Raw genomic sequence first — 20,020 nt, forward strand, 5'->3', positions numbered from 1 at the left:
CCATGAATATAGTGCCCAATACCCAGTGGTAACCTACCAGTGACTGTTATGGAAATGATGGTGATGATAGTGTAGGGGAGAGACTGAAAACCAAAAGTTTAGAGATCTGTGTTCTGTTTTCAGCTTCATTTTAATGGCCTACTGGGAGATCAGGTACATTATTTCTGCTCTTTTTTTTTTTAGTTTCTCCAGCTATACATGAAGAAAAAAGTCCTAGTCCACTCACCAACCTGATGGGCATGTTGTGAAAACTAATGAAAGTATAAAGTTCTTATAGTTTGAAGGATAAAAGGTGCTATAACCAATAGGTACAAAATACTAATTATTATTTTTACAGTTCAGAATAGTGAACCTTTGGAGTAAATTTTTTCTATTATATTTACTAGTCTTTCCTTTAACAATTATTTGCCAAATTTAACTCTTTTCTCTTTTAATTAGACCCAGAGTATAGTAAAAAATTGATGGTTTGGCTTTCAGAAAGAGTTATTTTGTTGTCTCTACCAACTTTTCAATTAAACATTTTTAGCTGTGAATCAAGTTTCATCTTCAATGTGTCTTCAATTTTAAATAATCTGAGAATACTTACCTGGTGGTGTAGACTAACGTAGCAGGGAAGAGAGTGTTAGAAAAGTGCTGTTGAATTCATCATTCCCATTAGCACCCATCTGCAGATTCCCAAATCTATATTTCTAGGCTCAGATATTTTTCCTGATCCCCAGACTTATTAATCCAGTAACTAGTCAACTTCTTTACCTGGATGCCCCGTAATGATTTGTAGCATAACATACATAAAACTTAATATTCTGTTCCTGAATTTGCTCTCTCTGTGAATGGAATAGCTATCCACCTCATCTCTCAAGCTGAAAATCCCTCACCCCATTTCCTCAACATCTGTAGATCTGACTGCCGTAATACTTTATGCCGCTTATCTCCATCCCCCGATTACTACCTTAATTCGGCTCTTGCTCTTCTGTCCTCGGGCAGCTGCGATTGTCTTTCTGCCACCAGTCTGGTCTCATTACAGTCTGCTCTCCATACCATTTGCAGATTAACCTTTCCAAAATGCAAATCGTAAAATATTACTGTCTCATTTTAAAAATACTTAGTGGTTTCTTGTGTGCTATAAGACAAGGTTTACACTCTTTATATTGGTTATTGAAGTCTTAATGATCTTTACCTTGTTACTAGTCGTGAATCCTCTTATGACCTCTGTTCTAGCCACACTGAAGGTTTGTGGGTTCCAAAACATGCCATGTTGTTGGACATTCTACGTTCTCTCCACCCACTTCTTTAATTGCCAACACCTGTTTTATATTTTAAACCCTAATTCCAGTGTGAATGCTTTTGTAACTCCCTCCTTGTATCCCATCATACCCTGTATATACTTCTTACATAGTTCCTATAAAACCTATAGCATATATTTTGTATATATCCTTCCCTTCCTGCTTTATTGTATGAGAGATTATGTCTTGTTTATTTTTGCCTTTCAGTGTCCAGCTCAGCGGCTGGTACAGAGGTAGCACTTGGTAGATTGATTAGATAAATGGGTGGAGTAAAATTCTATGACCATATTTTCCTCCTCAAGTTCTACTCCCTTTTCAGTGTTACATGGAAATGGCTTTTTAAAGTACTCAGGTTAAGATTTGATGGGTAGACGAGGTCTTTACTTAATTGGTATGATTGATGAGACAACAGGAATACTCCTGTAACCACTATACCTACCCAAAGATTTCATAGACAGTCTGACGTTTCCCCATGAAAAGTCATTTATTAGAGTTCTGATATTCTACTTATACTCCCTGCCCTCTTTAGTATTTTATAGGTACAAAGTCCTCCCATAAACATTATCTTATTTAATTTTTAAAACCTTATGAGATGGATTTTATTGTATATACTTTATCTCTAAAGTATTTGCAACCTTAGGCAGATCTGTGAATTGCTTTGAAGAATAGCTTGCTATTCTTTTTTGTGATTTGTACTACTCTGATAGTGACACTGTTTTGCTAGGCTGTGAGAGTTTGGAAGTGTCTCTCATAATTTTGACACTAGATTTTATTGGGTACAATACAAATATCACTCCTTGGGGTGGGCCACGTAGTCATGGACCCACAGACACTCAGATGGGAAGAGGCTCTAAAGGACATTTTCTCTTTGTATATGGAATTGTGTGAAATTTAATAGAAATGGGTCTCTAGAATTTTACTTCTTTTACGCAGGACAAAAGTACAAAACAAAACTTTTGTACACTGCCTAGCATGGTGCTCAGTTCTGCAAAGGCCTTTTATGTCTCTGATACTGATGGTGGTGATGATTTAGAAGCAGTTGTTGCCCCTATACATATACCATGGTAAAGCAGTTTTCTCCTTTACCAACGATCTATGAGGAGCATTATTTTTATAGATGTTAGATATAAATTCTCTCCTTCAGACTGTTTGCCTGAACCTTAAAATGTAGCACGATTACACAAGCACTCTGGAATTTAGATTAAACAGCATTCAATTTGAAAATCTAATCATATCATCTAAATATCATTAAGTAATAATAGGCTGATTGATAGGGACCAAAGCTGTTTTGGCCTGGTGTTGCATGCCTTTCACTCAGGCAGCCTTTTCAAACCGAGATGTTGATAAAGGGGTCTATAAATCTTAATAGCTGGAGACAGTTTAAAAGCACAGTTCACTGGATAAGGTCACACCCACTTAAGTGACCTATTTTGTATACTTTTCAAAAATAGGTTAATTAACTTAATAGAAATAATAGGACTCTCATATTGATGTGCAATTACTACTAAAACAGTTTTGTTTTTTTCTTTCCAAGTGAACATGATGTTCATGAAATTGAGGGCATAATAGCCATGACAAGAACCAGGCTTAGCAAGGCAGGTCATGTTCAGCAAGTACATTTCAGACTTGCCCTTTAAAATCCTCTTTTATTCCAGGTCCTAGGATATAAGCATACACCTCCATCAGAGCAGTTTGTTCCTGGCCCTCTCCCATTTCAGTTTTTAGGAGGGATTATTCTAGCTGTCGTTGTTTTCCTAATCACTATAACAGCACTTTATATAGCTCCTGATCCCTGAAGACTCCAGCTTGCATAGTAAGCTCAATGAATTTTGTTCTCTTTTTCTTTTAATCTGAGGCTTTCTTCATTTTTCTAACAGATGGATGATTCATTTGCTAGCCTGGGAGAAGCATGGTTTCAGATTGTATAAAAGGGCAAAGGAGTACCCAGACCTGAGTCATATTCTGGTTCTCCTCAAGTAGCCTGCTTTCATTTGTTGTTGTTGTTGTTTATTGCCTGTTTCAAATTTTCTGCTCCCAAAGCATTTTATCTACTCTTAGGTTTCTTATTGATGATTATAACCTTCTTATTCTATTATTGGTCACTAATTTTGCATAATTTGATTTTCCCCTTCATCTGTTCCTTAACATATAACCCCTTAACGTTTTACATCGTAAGTTGAGTACATGGGCATTTGTTATTCTTTGGAACTTTTAAATATATTTTAAATAACATATACATTTAGAAAAGTTAACCCCCTCCCCCAGTCTGATATCTTGTATCACAAATAACTCTATGTAGATGTTGCTGAGTTCCACTGGCTCGAATTTTCCTGTGACCAGATGGTCTGAGAGGGAGTTAGTGATGCACATTCATGGAAGGGTGGGTTCTTGTAAGGTAGCCATGATGGGAGTATTTGAATTGATGGATATATGTTGATCTGATGGGCGCATTTTGAATTAGAGGTTCTAGATGACCTTCTTGTTCACCTTACAGTAGTGTCATTTCTCTGCTTGTTTGCACTGCCCTTACAACAAAGCTTTTTCTGAATTAAACGAGTCTTGTTTATATGTTTTGTGTGTGTGCTCATAAAAAACAGCAAAGAATACTGTTCTATGGACTCTTAGCTGTGGTGGAAAGAACCATTTAAACTCTCTCGGCTTTAGGTTCTTCATTAGGAAGATGCCTTTCTTACCGAGAGTTGTAATGATTGTGAAGTTCAGTTTTCTGACTTCTCCATTAAGGAATAAGAGAACTCCTTGGTTTTAAATTGAATAATGGAGTGATTCACTCTCTAATGTAGGAGGGAACCTACTCCGCTTGAATTTGCTATATTTCTTTATTTCCTAGGTTAATGGTGGTGGTTTTCCCTCCCAAGCATTCTCTCTAGAGTTTAGCAGCATCCTTTCCTTGAAAGCAAAGACCTCATTTCCTATTTCTTTCATATCCTTTAATTTGCCTAGTACAGGGTCCATTTCAGAGTAAGCATTCATTAAAAACATTTTAGTTAATTAACTACAAAATGTCTGGCTCAGGTTTAGGAGAGAATGAAAGATTGGGCAGGGGAAGTACTGGCACACAGGAGAATTAAAATCAGAGGATATCCTTTTTATTACTATTTTTTTTCCAATAATAAAAGTACTCTATTTTCCTTCTTTAAGAAAGCTATCATTTAAAAAATTAGTGTTCTAAAACCACACCCTGAAATGACTACTGTTAACATTTTGTCATATTTCTTACTAGTCTTATTTTATACACATTTAAAGTTTTACATAATTTAGCTTATATTTTACAGTTTTATATAGTATTTTTTACTTATCATTTTATCTCATCCTATTAAAACATTTTGTCAAAAGAATTTTAATGGCAGCAGAATGGTTTATCTCACGACTGTAACATGAGTTCTATAACCATTCTAGATGTTGGACATTCAGGCTGGATCTATTTTTTCATGATTATAAATAGCAAGTTGCCTTTTGGAAAGGCTATACAACTTTTTATTCTCATTTCTGACTATAAAATGTTGATGAAAAAAATGTATTGGGAATGATGACTTCACTGAGTTTTAGACAAGGGTTTCCAGAAGTAAAAGCTTCATGTCTTGGTTTTGGCCTTTGGGTAGAAAAAAGTAAGTTTTTACCAGGAGTCCTTGATTTTTTTTTTTTTTTTTGAGACGGAGTCTCGCTCTGTCCCCCTGGCTGGAGTGCAGTGGCGCGATCTTGGCTCACTGCAAGCTCCTCCTCCCAGGTTCACGCCATTCTCCTGCCTCAGCCTCCCGAGTAGCTGGGACTACAGGCGCCCGCCACCGTGCCCGGCTAGTTTTTTGTATTTTTAGTAGAGACGGGGTTTCACCGTGGTCTGGATCTCCTGACCTCGTGATCCGCCCGCCTTGGCCTCCCAAAGTGCTGGGATTACAGGCTTGAGCCACCGCGCCCGGCCTACCAGGAGTCCTTGAAAGGGAAGGCCCTGCTGGCCAAGGGTTTCAGGCTCCGCCTCCATAACCCAGCAAGTGGCGAAAGTCTCGCTTTTCTGTGTAAACAGGTACACAGGTTCTCAGCCTGATCGAGTTCATGTATTTATAGAAGAGGTTCTCTTTTTCTTGAAGAATTTCTAACTTAGTTGATCCGTCATCATATTTGTGACTTTTGTCTCGTATTTGTAACTTTAGAACCTGACAGAACAAAAAAGAAATAAGGCATTTCTGTAGCAGAATCTTATTTGGAGAAAAGGATTCAAGACTACAGTGTCCTTTTTTGGGCGGGGAGGGGACAGAGTTTCGCTCCTGTTGCCCAGTCTGAAGTGCAATGGCAGCAATCTCAGCTCACTGCAACCTCTGCCTCCTGTGTTCAAGCAATTCTCCTGCCTCAGCCTCCCAAGTAGCTGGGTTTACAGGCACCCACCACCATGCCCCCCTAATTTTTGTATTTTTAGTAGAGACGAGGTTTCACCATGTTGGCCAGGCTCGTCTCAAACTTCTGACCTCAGGTGATCCACTCACCTCAGCCTCCCAAAGTGCTGGGATTACAGGCATGATCAGCTGCACCCAGCCTACAGTGTCTTTTACTAGAAATTGTAATTTTATTAGTTTCTAAAGAAAACATTAAATGCAGTGTTTTGTAGGCAGTGATTACCTTTCATCTTGTTTGTCATATTTCTCATTCGTGTGTGTGTGTGTGTGTGTGTGTGTGTGTGTGTGTGATGGAGTCTCGCTCTGTCGCCCAGGCTGGAGTGCAATGGTGCGATCTTGGGTCACTGCAACCTCTGCCTCTGGGGTTCAAGCGATTCTTCTGCCTCAGCCTCCCAAGTAGCTGGGATTGCAGGTGCCCACCACCATGCCCAGCTACTTTTTTGTATTTTTAGTAGAGACAAGGTTTCACCATGTTGGCCAGCCTGGTTTTGAACTCCTGACCTCAAGTGATCCACCCACCTCAGTCTCCCAAAGTGCTAGGATTACAGGTGTGAGCCACCACACCCAGCTATATTTCTCATTCTTATTTTAGGCTGATGAAAATATTTAATATTTCGACACCTCTGTATCATAGCCATGTTTAAATGTGCGTATCCACCAGTCAATTTTAATACATTCCTTTCCATTACATTCTGTTAGGTCTTCAGTTCAACTGTATCTCCCTCAATGTCAATTTGCACCTTCCCTCCTCCCTTAAATTGCCTAGTTCTCATTTTGAAAAGATGAGGAAATCCTTTGTCAGTAGTTAAGAGGAGGATGTGGGCCCTGCATGATTTTCTGTCATTACACTCTTAATCTATTACATGTGTATTTGTCCCATCCTTACTGACTTAACCTCTGACCACACCGCAAAATGCAAACAGAGCCAGTTACTGGTGCGTTTGTCGCTTCATTAGCCAGGGCCCAATTCATAATTTCTATTTTCTAATTTTGGAGAATAAGAAGCTTAGCTAGATTAAGAGGCTTTCCTAAGTCACATAACCATTTGCAAGTAGCTAAGAACACGGTTGTGAACTCTTGCCAAACACCTCCATAAAATTCCATAAGCTTGTGGGAGCTCATTTATACAATATATAAGAGGTTATAAAGGCAAGGAGAATAATTGAATTTCTATATATTTAGATTGACTGATACCTCCCAAACTTCAAGTGGAAAGAAAAAGCCCTTAAAGAAAGAACTTACGAGAATTAAAATGATGTGACCCGAACCATGGTTCCTTTCTCATTCAATTATTTTCTTTTAACCACTGATGGCTTTTTGTGCTTGGCTGGGTAAGTTTCTAGCTAGTCAAGCCTATGTTATGAAAGAGAAATAAGACACTTAATCCTGTGAATGATTAACTAGTATTGGCCTCCCTTCCCAGTAGTTTGCCCTTCCTGTATTGTAGTCTGTTTACTCATTTCTGAGCCAAATCTCCAAGGTCTCTTATTATTGAGTGTAGGGACACCTGGATTACAGGGAATTAGGCCTTTGTTTTAGTCTGAAGATGATGTGACTAATTATACAGCTCCAGGTATTTGCATTTTAAAAGGCATTTTAAAGTTTATTGCTTGCGAAAACCTACTTAGTAAAGTATTATTTTTAAATTTTACAGGTGAAGAAATAGAACTCAGAGTTTTACTTGCCAAAAGTTCCACAGAAAGTCAGTGGCAAATTCAAATGAGTGTATACTCATGTATACTTAGCTCAGTGTTTAACTCATGGAGGTATTGTTTTGTTTCTTATTTATAATATAAAGCCAAGTAGGACTGGCTAGAGCCATTTGTAGTTAATACATTTTGGTCTTTGATCTTTTTCCACTTAAGGTCAGACTTCAAGATAGAATTATATTCTTTATATTCTTTGCAAAGAACTGATTGCCATCTTGCTATACTGTCTGTGGGAACACTCTGGCCTTAGAATCCAAGATTTTATTCTCCAAGACAGCAGCCAGTAAGTACAGTGAGACCTAAGTGGGGAATTAACTTTTGGGCTGTAGATTTTGAATGAGAAGTTCTACTCAGGATCTGAGAGGTGACTAGAACGAGTGACTACTCATTGATTTGGATTCCTGGGTCTCGGCACCTTCTGTGGCATAAGAATCACATGCAATGTGAGTAATTTTGTGGAAAGGTCTCTAGGTCTTGGTCCTGGTTCGTAGACTATCTCGATTCCTCAGTAGAGAGAACTTAGACGAGAAATGACTCCCTTGTTGTCATATTGAAGCAGCAGCAGACTATTAGGGAGTACCCATGTTCCTGGCTTCTTTCCTTGGGCTGGAACCATTCAACTGCACAGATAAATATTTACTCAAGAAAGAATGCATAGCTTTGTAACAGTCTTAAGATGAGTAAAAGTCTTAAGATCAGTAAAATATACAGACTGACTCCTATGTAGGTTGTTATATTGATATCTGTGGCCACATATTGGTCCATGAAAGGGATACTTCTAGCCACTGAAATCTTAACCACCAGAAACTTATTCTGCAGGGCATCTTTGTAATTATGGCACTGACTAGCCCAAGTCTTAGATTATTTCACTGTGATGTTTCCAGTGTAGCATCAACTGTATATGTGATTGGCATTTGCCTATTAATTCCTTCTTCCTGTCTTATCTTCTTAATGACTCTTATACATTTTGTTATCTTTTCTTACTCTCCATGTACTAGTTCTTACTCTGCATGTTCAGACTCTAGTGTAGGTGCTAGTAAGTTCCACTTTCTGGTAGATTATTTAGAGTACTGGATAGTCAAGGGAATAAGGATGGTGCTAAGGCAGGCTGTGGTGGTTTAAGCCTATAGTGCCAGCTACTCAGGTGGGAGGATCCCTGGAGCCCAGGAGTTCCAGGGTGTAGTGGAGCTATGACAGCATCACTGCACTCGAGCTTGGGCAAAAAAGTGAGACCCTGTCTCTAATAAAAATAAAAATGGTTATAAGAACCATAGGAAAGAGAACAACATCATTCTGACTAAGACAAAGATATAACCTTTACAGATCTCAGTGCCTCCAGGCTAAGATAAGAGCAACTCATATATAGTACCTTGAGCCTGTCAATGATTGCTATTTAAAAAGTATATAACTGTAGGATAGGATACATTGGAAATACTGAACAATGCTGGAGGAAAGCCAACAGTATGCGGATAAGACCTTCCATTGGGGCCAAGATGAGGGGGCACTGGATTGGATCAAGGTTAATGACTAAAATGCTCTGCTTCTAATATACATGACTAACTCCCTTACTCACTTCAAGCCTTTGCTAAAATGTTATTTTCTCAATGGGTCTGCAAACCTATACTGACCTACCTATTTAAGCTTGGAATTAATTGAATGAATTAATGGAAGCCTCATGTTGATTAATACTCTTTTCAAGGACTGAACTGCATTATGTAAGAAAATTTAATTCTATTAATGGTGAGCTCAGTGGCACAATCCACATCTAAGTTTTTAGCTTTATCCTCCTTGCAAATAATGGTATTGCGTTAGTGTAAATATTAATAATATTTGCCCATGAGAAAGAAACAGAATGTTATCTACCTTTCTCCAGCCATACTTTGAATCCTGGGGAATCAGCATTTCCCAGACAGATCAAACTATCGATGACAAAGCAACGGATTGATTCCATTGATGATCTTTTTATAATACTGACATACCACATTCTTTCCCACGGCTTTTGCATTTCTATTTTTCCATCCGAGACTTACAACTTCAAACTCCATTTTCCATCCTTTTGCTGGCATGAAGAAGGAAAAAAGAAATCATGGTGCATTTACTGGCCTTAAAGAAAGTTGGTAAGTTTATTAAAGAAATAAAGCATACTAAAGAGGAACAGGCCGGGCGCGGTGGCTCAAGCCTGTAATCCCAGCACTTTGGGAGGCCGAGACGGGCGGATCACGGGGTCAGGAGATCGAGACCATCCTGGCTAACGTGATGAAACCCCGTCTCTACTAAAAAAATACAAAAAATTAGCCGGGCGAGGTGGCAGGCGCCTGTAGTCCCAGCTAGTAGGGAGGCTGAGGCAGGAGAATGGCGTGAACCCGGGAGGCGGAGCTTGCAGTGAGCTGAGATCCGGCCACTGCACTCCAGCCTGGGCGACAGAGCGAGACTCCGTCTCAAAATAAATAAATAAATAAATAAATAAATAGGAACAGTATTTGAGTTTCATCAGTTAAGCAGAGCAATTTAAGTACTGAATGCTTCATAGTGACCATTTCCATTTTATTCATTGTAGGCAGGTTTATAAAGATGGCTAGGTGCACTTGTTCATGGTTCTCCCACCTGTGTTTGGGATGTGCTACCTCACAAGCATAGCTGGCTGGGGATAGTCTTTAGGTGGAAAATAGCTAAGAAGCACCTATTTTTGGTTGTATAAAATGAGCTATTGCTGACATATTTTATGATTCATTTCTTTCTAAATGAGTGCTGGGGCATAATACTCAGCGTGCCGATGTCTCACTGGTCTTGGGTGCTTTTATGGTTCCCCAGCCAAATTCAAGATGAATTATGGTATCTGTTTAACTTGCAGGTGTCTGAGATAAGTTATCAGTTAACATTTATACATGAGATCACCATCTCCTAGTAAGTACAGAGTACTGGTAGAAAATGTGTGACTCAGTCTGACTTGGGTTCGAATCACTCTGCTACCTCTTATTACATGAATTCCATCAAGTGAACCTCTCTCAGCCTCCATTTCCTCATCAGTAAAGTCTGACAGTTCCAAGCCAATGGCTTAATGATTTCTCTACTACATATGCACTTCCTAGAATAGTTGCATTCAAAATTGCTATATATTTCATCAAGATGTTGCCTCTCTTTCCTTCTCTTTCTCTTCCATCACAGTAAGTGATATAGAAACCTGCTTGCTGCACTCATAAATAAATTGCCAGACATGTGCTATAATAGGCAAGGATCCTCCTGCTTAGCCTGTACTCTATTTGGATGCTGTGTTCGTTAGTTGGAGTCTCAGCGTATGTGCCAATTTACCAATCTAACTAATCCTTAACTATCCCTAGGAGATGATGAGGAGGCAGATTTTATCTCTTAGGCATACATCTTGGAAAACATACCAAATAACATGTATCTAGTTTTCTGGGGCTTTGTATGGATGGGTAGCAAGTGAGGCACAGAGAGGTTAAGAAACTTATCCAAGATTCACAATAGTAAATAATAGAACTGGGATTCAAACCCAGGTCCAACTAATTCCAAAACCTGTACTCTTAATCGGTATGCTGTTCTCAAAGACTTAGCTTTAAATCCTTAGTCATTTCTCAAAATAAGATAATACATTCTAGTGCTGAAATAGTGGATCAGGAAATTTAGAGTTGGCTTCTCAGCTTTTTCAGTGACTTCACCTCAGGCAACTCAATCATCATTAGATTATTTCTCTACAAGGAAATGAGGATCATGATGTGTGTCACTCAGGGATAGAATGAGCACTAAAAACTAAAACAATAGCCTCTGTAAAAGCCCTTTGGTCTCCAGAGTTGATGAATATTGCATGAATTTACAGTGTTAATATTTTATATTGAAGACTTCTGAGCAGGTCCATTTTGAACACAAAAAAGGTAAACTTTGGATCATGTGTTCCCTGATTCTAGAAATTAAAGGTAACCAACCTTGAAATTAAATAGTTATAGAAGTACCAAAAGAGGATGGGATTATGGAACAATATTGCCCAGGTATCTTATACAGAAGGCTTCTGGATTGTTTCATTTAGCAGCAAGAGTATGTATTTCATGGGCCTGGGGCATATTAATCAACTGCACTATGCCAAGATGGAGTTCTGTTTTTTACTAGAGATCTGTTCTAAATCACTGTGTTCATAATATTGTCATCAAGTTTGCCATCCTCAATTGACGCATGTCACAAAATGAGCAAAGGAGTCCTTTTCTCTAGAGTGTAACTACCAGAATGGGCCAAGAAAGGTAATATTGGACTAAGACTTGTTTCTGAGAAAAGTTTTTCTTCCAGATTCGAGACTGACACTGAGTGTACAATGCCACATTGACTTCCAATTGCAAATAGCACATAATTCTGTACACCAACACTTGGTGATGTTTTCCTTTAAAACTTTTAAAAGCACCATCTTTTTCTGGGTGCCAGAAAGGCACTCAGTCCAACAGTATATGTCTGTGACTGCTCAAACACACGTGTGTGCATGCACTTGGGTGTGTGCGTGTGTGTGTGTTTACACAGGTAGGAACCTAGGTATTTTGATCTCAATTTTTAGAATGATCTTTGTTGCTGGCCAGTACCAGAGTGATCTAATTATACATGCTTTACTGATTTCCATCTACCAAAAGTCATGTTTCAAGTTTAACTAGATATCCTCAGTAGATGTTTCCTTAAAAACATGCAATCGTGGCCGGGCGCGGTGGCTCCAGCCTGTAATCCCAACACTTTGGGAGGCTGAGACGGGCGGATCACGAGGTCAGGAGATCGAGACCATCCTGGCTAACATGGTGAAACCCCGTCTCTACTAAAAAATACAAAAAAAAAAAAAAAAAAAAAAAAAAAAACCGGGGGGGGGGGGGGCGCCTGTAGTCCCAGCTACTCGGGAGGCTGAGGCAGGAGAATGGCATAAACCCAGGAGGCAGAGCTTGCAGTGAGCTGAGATCCGGCCACTGCACTCCAGCCTGGGCAACATAGCAAGACTCCGTCTCAAAAAAATAAATAAATAAATAAAATAAAAAATAAAAAAATAAAAACATGCAATCACATGTGCTTATCTTTTCTCTCACTGGGCTAGAGCTCAAGTCCACTTATAAGGAGAAAATATATAAAAGCAACTCTAAATTGATGAGGGCGATGGAGGGGGGCAGTGGGGAGAGAGAGAAAGGGAAAAAATGAAAATAAGAAGCAGTTAAGTTTTTAAAAAAAATGATTAGCTTAAGCTCCTGGAAACACCTGTAAATAAATTTAAGAAAGTCTTCCAAAAGTCAAAAGAATTTAACTCTCCAGCCGAGATGTTCAGACTTTCTGGCATTTGACTAACCTTTTATGCTCTCTTGTCTATTGATCATTGAGCCACTGTTGAGATGACCAGATGACCAGTTGCCAAGCATACTTTAAAGGAAGTTACCTTGCCTGAAAACATTTTCCTACTCAGATTTCTTTAACAGCTCAATGCACATGACCTTGGCATTGCCTCAAAGGTGGCAGCTCATCCAAGTAGGCAGAATACCTGGTCTCTCAGCACTGCTTTTATAATGCCCTTTTTCTAACACTGAGCTGGTGACCATGTTGCCTTCTTCATTTTGCAGTAATCAGGGTTGTCTTCTTTTCTCATAAACCTTTCCTGCCTGAGGCTGCTTCCACAAACAGCAAGTATAAACTGAAACCTTACCTCTTTGCAGATCAAACACACAGCTTGAATACAATTGGGCACTGTCTAATTAGCTGCCAGTGTGGCTAGAAAGATACATTGATAAGTAATTTTTTAAAAAATATAAACCTATTTATAACCTGTGAACCTGTTTATCAAAATGCTATATAAAATTATTGTTTTCCAGTGACCCAGTTAATTGAAATATTCTTTCTGAAGCTATGGGAAAAAGACTATTATTATTGTTTTATATGATTTTATCATTTGTTTAGTTAGGTATCACTTCCCACTTTACAGTGTGTTATGCATACTTTCTTTTTTTCTGTCATTCTTCCCCCATGTCTCTACTCTCCAGTCTCATGAATAAAGAAACAGGGTTCCCTACTTGACAGTAACCACATGAGGAGCTGACATTGGAGACTGGATTAAGACTTCGATCATCAGTCATCTAAGTAATTGGGCTATGCATATCCTGTTGAATCACATTCCTTCTCAAATCCTTCTTTGTTAAAAGTTTGAAGCCCAGGCCTTTCAAATTTCTCTTATCCCTTTAAGTCCGCAAAGGAATTTTTAGGCTGTTTCTGGAGGGTTGTAACTTCTCCCCAGTGCTGTCCAATACCTGGCATACTGGAAATTGGCAGAATGTGGCGTCAAGAGAGAAGGGAGTTCTCAGTAAAGCACCATTAGAATTCTCCCACAGTTTAACACATTCATTTCATTGCCTCTGTTTTGTGTGGCTAGCAACTGATGTTGTTTGGCTGTGACATGGGTAAACAGATATTGTAAAAAATCTGAAAAACAAAAAAATCATCTTTCCCTACTTTTCAGGCAGACTGAAGACAGAATCCTTTTTTGGTTATATTGAAGAGGCTGAAATAGGAAACACTTTAAAGTGTAGATAAAATTTCTGCTCTGGTCACAATAGATGCCAAGTGTTATAAAATGATTGTGAGAGTGTGTTTCTATATTGGCATTTTGATATTAGAGGCAGGTAAGAGCAATGCCACCTTCCTGCAAAGTACTCTAAAACCTCTTCTTCCTTCATTAATATTTTTCCTTTGAAGATAAAGGAACTGCTTTCAGTGTGTGTGAAGCATTCCTTTTGCAGTTAAATTACTGTTTATTGGTGCGTGGTTTCCTTGCTGTGCTAGTATGCGGCAGATGTTTCTCATGTATCCCTAGGTTTTCAGGCTTTTTCTTTTCAGGATGAGGCTCTGTTGCCTTTTCTTTTTTTTCTTTCTTGGCAAGAATCTGATTGGGGATAAAACACATTTTATATAGCAAATTAAAAATACATATTAAATTTACCTTTTATTTTTTATCTAAAAAGTTCACAAAGTACTTGTAGCTATTATTACTCTGAGGCCATTCCTCTGATACAAATGTATTATTTTATTTCTGAGCTACAGGTAGAAAATCTAAATACGGAATATTAAAAGCATGTGTTATAACATGACTTGTACTTAGTAGATACTCAGTAAATGTTTGGAACTTATGAATTGCAGGTTTCTTTCTGATCTTAGTCTAGAACAGTGCTTCACAGCCTTTCTTATGTCATAATACACATAGAAATTGATCATACTTATATGTCATATGGAATTTTTTTCAAAGAACATCTCTAGTAATAACATAATATAGAGAGGGATACAAGTTGAAAAATGCTCTTCTATGTTGTTATTGTAACTATTAGGGGTAAGACTACCATAGAAAGCATGCATTAGTATGCTAGGCCATGACATGGATAAACAGATGTTACATCTTTCAGGGCATCACACCATAGGAGTGGGCCTTACATCACATGGGAGATGTGAATGGCTTATAAGGAGCCCCAAACACTAGGATGCCAGCCAGTTCAGGTCTGACTTCAAGACAGCTGGGTCTTGCACAGATGGTAGAAACAGATGGTAGAATGTATGTTTGTGTGTTGGCAGGGAGGGTGCCAAGACTAGAGCTTGGCCTATGGCACTGACAATTCTTCAGTCCTGAATAATATGTATAGGCTACAGCATTGCCTAATTGCGTAAGTCACCCTAATGGTTAAAGTTTTGCCACCTGTCACCTTAAAATACCCCAACTTCTGAACCATAGCCTATGTGTTTAGAATGTCTAGTTTGATGGAACACAGACGGTTTGGGGAGTGTTATCATTCATCTTTACTTTGCCTTCATGTATTATTTTGCCCAAACCTGCTTATCGTATAGCTTGCTTACTAATGGCTCAGTTTGCTCTAGCTAGTTGTGGTTTGGCAGTAGGAGGCCACTCTGCCCATTGTTAGATGAGGGGGTTGTAAATGTTAGAGAGGGCCGGGATAGAGGAGTACTCTTTCTAAGGAAAGTAGTTGACTTTGATAATGAAAAAGTATCATCATGATTATCATCATGCTATTGAGTGCTTTACTATATTTCTGGCGTTATAAGGTTATATATTTAATACTTACAATCTTATGAGGCAGCTGTCGTTATCGCCACTTTATAAATATGGAAACCCAGGCAAAGAGAGGCTAAGTAACTTTGCCAAGGTCTCACAGGCAGCAAATTGCAGAGCCAGAATGCAAAAGTTACTGCCTTATGATCTGCTTCTCTAAGTAGCTGGAAGTGGAGAAAGACAGCGAGCAGATGTATAGAATGCGCTGATCAGGGTGGCTGGGTGAGCTCTGTGCTGAGTTATGCTTCAAGGTGTACAGGACAGAGTCAGGGAAATGTGAGAAGACCAAGGGCTTTTCTGGGCAGGAACAGCCATACTGACTGCTGTGGCAAGGTTGGAGCCTGCCAGGCAACTACAGTGAAACTTCCTTTTCATACAGATTGGGGGAACTGCAAGACAAGCTATCATCACCTCCACATAGCAGGTGAGGGAAGGGAAGCAACAGCAGAGGCGTTGGTGTTTTGTATTTAGAAGAGCACATAACCTAATGCTAAAACTCAAACGTTACATCAACGTTTGGATGCTCTTTGAAAGACTTCTCAGGAGAGGTGTGAGAATGATTTGAAATTGGGTTTTAGTCTTGACCGTGTGCTGCAGCAAACAAAATGAAACTCCCCTTGAGCTAAAGGTAATCAAGATGAAGGTGTATTTACAAAGATGAGCAGTGGGATTTATCCAGTGACTCTGGAAGGTAATCCCCAGATTCAGTGCTCCATGAATACCATGCCGCGTTCCTAAGCTAGTAAATTACTCTGAGTTTTATGAGAGCGGATTGTGGGAAGCATCTAGATGAAATTCAGCCTGTTTCACCTCGAGTTCAGGGCTCATTAATGCACCCCAGGTGTGCAGACTGCCCAGGCTTTCTGCCTTGGAAGGCTCAAGGAACTTTCATCCCAAAGGGAAGCCTTGAAGAATACCAAGGGCCTTTCTATCTCTCCTTGATTTTTTGTCATTTTTCTGCCTGCATTGGGTAATTGGAGATATTTGCGGTGTTAAAGCCGGACTTGTTCCTTCTCAGCCTGCTGCCTCCAATAGTGAAATTTTAAGCCTGTGGCTTTGATTGTGCAAAGCAGTGATTTCTCTGCAGTGTCCCTCAAATGTAAAAGGAGAATGACTGAAATACTAGAAAGGAGGTTATGGGAAATCACCAAACAACAATTTTCCACGTCTATAGATCCTTTTATCTGAGGGCAAAAGATGCTAGAAAGGGTGCCTCCAAAGGTGGGGGTTTGGAGGAGCACAATTTAAAATTCTCTGGGTTGTAGGCTAAGGATCAAAGGGTTATGTCCTCAGAATTACATGGTCACTGGAAAAACTCCGAGTAAAATCAGGCATCCTGTTTTCCAATCTTATATGGCTAATAATTTCAACTGGCTTTAAAACAGTACATTTATGTATTTTTTCATTTAGATCCATTGCCACCTAAAGAATATAATGATGTATGTATTATATAGATTATGGTTTCCATGCCCTAGAGCATCATGAGGTGTTTTGTCATGAGAATACAGTGGGTTAGGTGAAGAGGTGCTTGAGAAGCCTTGGTGTCTAATGTGTGGTCTCAGTACTCCTGTGGAATCTCCTCCTCCCTTGCAAACCACTGCCTCTATTCAAGCCATCTTGTGCTTCAATTTAGAAGTTCTCCTTTAAGAGAGAGTTTCCCAAAGCTAAATTAACAGCTATGCAGTGTACTGAGTAACTGTGATTAACTTTTTCCAATTTTGACTGCGGTAAGCCTTTCAGTTTGTTTCCCACTAGTTTGGATCAACATGTTGGTTTTAACTTTATCTCCAAATGTAATGATTTCACATATTATAGACAAATGTGTTTGCACAGTTAAGGGCAGCAGGATTTGCTTGAACAGAGAATATGTGAGTTCTGTAACTTTTAATATTCAATTCAATGTAAATTTTTTCGTATGTCCTTTTTATATATTCCAGTTTCTGATTATGGGTGACGTGACTGAAGATCAGACCATCTGAAGTGAAGATGGTTAAATTGTGTTTGCACATGCATACACGTGTGTGTGTGTGCATACATCCACGTACACATGGGTGTTCATGTGGTAAAGCAGAGGCAGAGAGATGTTCAATTTCCTCACCACATTGCAGAAACTGGAAGAGACATGTACTGCAGAAACAAATTCTGAGATACCTTTGCTAACTACATTTTCAGGTTTCACCTTCCGGGGAAAATGTTAAGGCATTTGCAAACATGCCTGGTTTCTTAGAGATTTAAGGGGCATAGACTATCAGTGACTGTACCTAGAAAGGTAAGACATGGAAAAGAACATAAGCTTTGAGCCACCTAGACTAGGGCTTAATCTGGTCTCACCACTTTTTAGATGTATAACTTTAGGTTGATTACTGGACCCGTATTCCTTTCCTTCCCTTGGTTGACACTTGTTCCAACTTATGATGTTGGTTTATGATTTTAATTTTAGTTTGGTTAACTTCTTATTTGGGGGATTTTGGCTGACTTAATTTGTTCTCATCTTGTATTAGGGTTCTCTAGAGGGGCAGAACTGACAGGATAGATGAATATATGAAGGGGAGTTTATTAAGTAGTATTAACTCACACCATCACAAGGTGAGGTCCCACAATAGGCAGTCTGCAAGCAGAGGAGCAAGGAAGCCAGTCCAAGTCCTAAGACCTCAAAAGTAGGGAAACCAACAGTGCAGCTTTCAGTCTGTGTCCAAAGGCCCAAGAACCCCTGGCAAATCACTGGTGTAAGTCCAAGAGTCTAAAAGCTGAGGAATCTGGAGTCTGATCTTCAAGGGCAGGAAGCATCCAGCACAGGAGAAAGATGAAGTCCCAAAGACTCAGCAAGTCAAGTCCTTCCAGCTTCTACCTGCTTCTTTCTAGCCACACTGGCAGCTAATTAGACAGTGCCCACCAAGATTTAGGGTGGGTCTGCTTCTCCCAGTCCACTGACTCAAATGTTTAACTTTTTGGCAACACCCTCACAGACACCCAGGAGTGATACTTTGCATCCTTCAATCCAATCAAGTTGGCACTCCGTATTATAACAGTCGCACATCTGTTATCCTATTGATCCTGATGCTTGAGCTCTAGCCCACAGTTCCATTCAGAGAAGATTAGAATTTGCTTGAGCTCTAGCCCACAGTTCCATTCAGAGAAGATTAGAATTGTTTCAGAGTTGGGCTAGGCACGGTGGTTCACACCTGTAATCCCAGCACGTTGAAAGCCCAAGGCTGGGAGGATTGCCTGAGCTCAGGAGTTTGAGACCAGCCTGGGCAATATAGTGAGACCCCATCGCTACAGAAAATTTTAAAAATTACCTGGGTATGGTGGGATGCACCTGTAGTTCCAGCTACTTGGGAGGCTGATGTGGGAGGATCACTTGCAAGGTTATAGTGAGCTTTAAAAAAAAATTATTTTTTGAGACAAGATCTCACTGTCTCATCCAGGCTGGAGTGCAGTGGTGTAATCACAGCTCACTACAACCTCTGCCTCCTGGGCTCAAGCAATCCTTCCATCTCAGCCTCTTAAGTAGCTGGGACTACAGGTATATACCACCATGCCTGCCTAATTTTTTGTATTCTTTTTTCTTTTGTAGAGACAGGGTTTCGCCATGTTACCCAGGCTGGTCTTAAACTCCTGGACTCAAGCGATCCACCTGCCTCATCCTCCCAAAGTGCTGGGATTACAGACGTGAGCCATTGCACCTTACTGCTTATAGTGAGGTTGCTACTGCACCACTCCAGCCAGGGTGATAGAGTGAGCAAGACCCTGTCTCAAAAAAAAAAAAAAAAAGAAGGAGAAGGAGAAGGATTGTTTCAGAGTTAAAATAATCTTAAAATCATTGTGTTTGATAGCAATTTTTATGCTGCAGGTGCTTCTCTCCAAAGACCATTAGTAAGTTTATCTGTAAATGGAAACAAAATACGAACAATCCCAAAATCTGTGTTTCTGGAGATTTATTATTTCTGATGCTTGAGCATTTTGAAAGAGAGACAGATTAATAAGAAGGAGGAGGCTTCCTAGTGTGAGGGGAAGTGTTCATGAGTTTTAGCCCTAGCTTTGACTCTCATTACACATGTGAAAATTTTCTCATCTTTAAACAGGCTTAAATACAAAGAATAATTGAAAATATTGGAAACCTAAGTGGTTATAATGTTGTATCTAGTAGTGGGACTAGGAATGATTCTTTGTTTGGTTTAGTTCTGTTTTTATTTCCAAATTTTATGCACTGGGAATGCACTCCTTTTGTATTTACTACTTCACCCCCACCGGCCAAATTGTCTTAAAATGTAAAATCATGAAAATAAAAGGATAGGGATGATTTTCAGCCCCACTCCCTCATAGGGTTTCTATGAAAATCAGATGAAGCAATGTAAAAGTGTGCTATTTATTGAAAAATAAATAATAACTACATAATAAAGTATTGCCAACATGTTAGATTTAGCCTTAAAGAAATTCAGTTTATGCTTTTCTGAGTTGGCTGCAGGTTTGTGGTGCTCTCTGAGGCGTCTGTCTTGCGTCAAGATGCTTCAAAATATTATTAAAAATGTGTGGATCCCCATGAAG

General features: G+C 39.3%; 1 protein-coding gene and 1 long non-coding RNA gene across 6 annotated transcripts in view; one reads left to right on the plus strand and one right to left on the minus strand.

Annotated features, from left to right (window-relative positions):
• LOC108533728 (uncharacterized) overlaps nucleotides 1-7,017 on the minus strand; it is a 51,516-nt gene extending 44,499 nt beyond the window's left edge. The window contains exons 1-2 of the long non-coding RNA XR_001886807.1: nucleotides 6,932-7,017; nucleotides 950-1,053 (exon numbers count right to left, since the gene is read on the minus strand). This is a non-coding gene — a long non-coding RNA (uncharacterized LOC108533728). The remainder of the gene's footprint in view (nucleotides 1-949; nucleotides 1,054-6,931) is intronic.
• The window catches only part of RAD51B (RAD51 paralog B), a 777,158-nt gene that overhangs the window by 341,073 nt on the left and 416,065 nt on the right, over nucleotides 1-20,020 (plus strand). The gene's annotated exons all lie outside the window — the stretch shown is intronic.

The sequence above is a fragment of the Rhinopithecus bieti genome, unplaced genomic scaffold (genome assembly GCF_001698545.2).
Source record: "Rhinopithecus bieti isolate Rb0 unplaced genomic scaffold, ASM169854v2 scaffold_11252, whole genome shotgun sequence".
Lineage (NCBI taxonomy): Eukaryota > Metazoa > Chordata > Mammalia > Primates > Cercopithecidae > Rhinopithecus > Rhinopithecus bieti.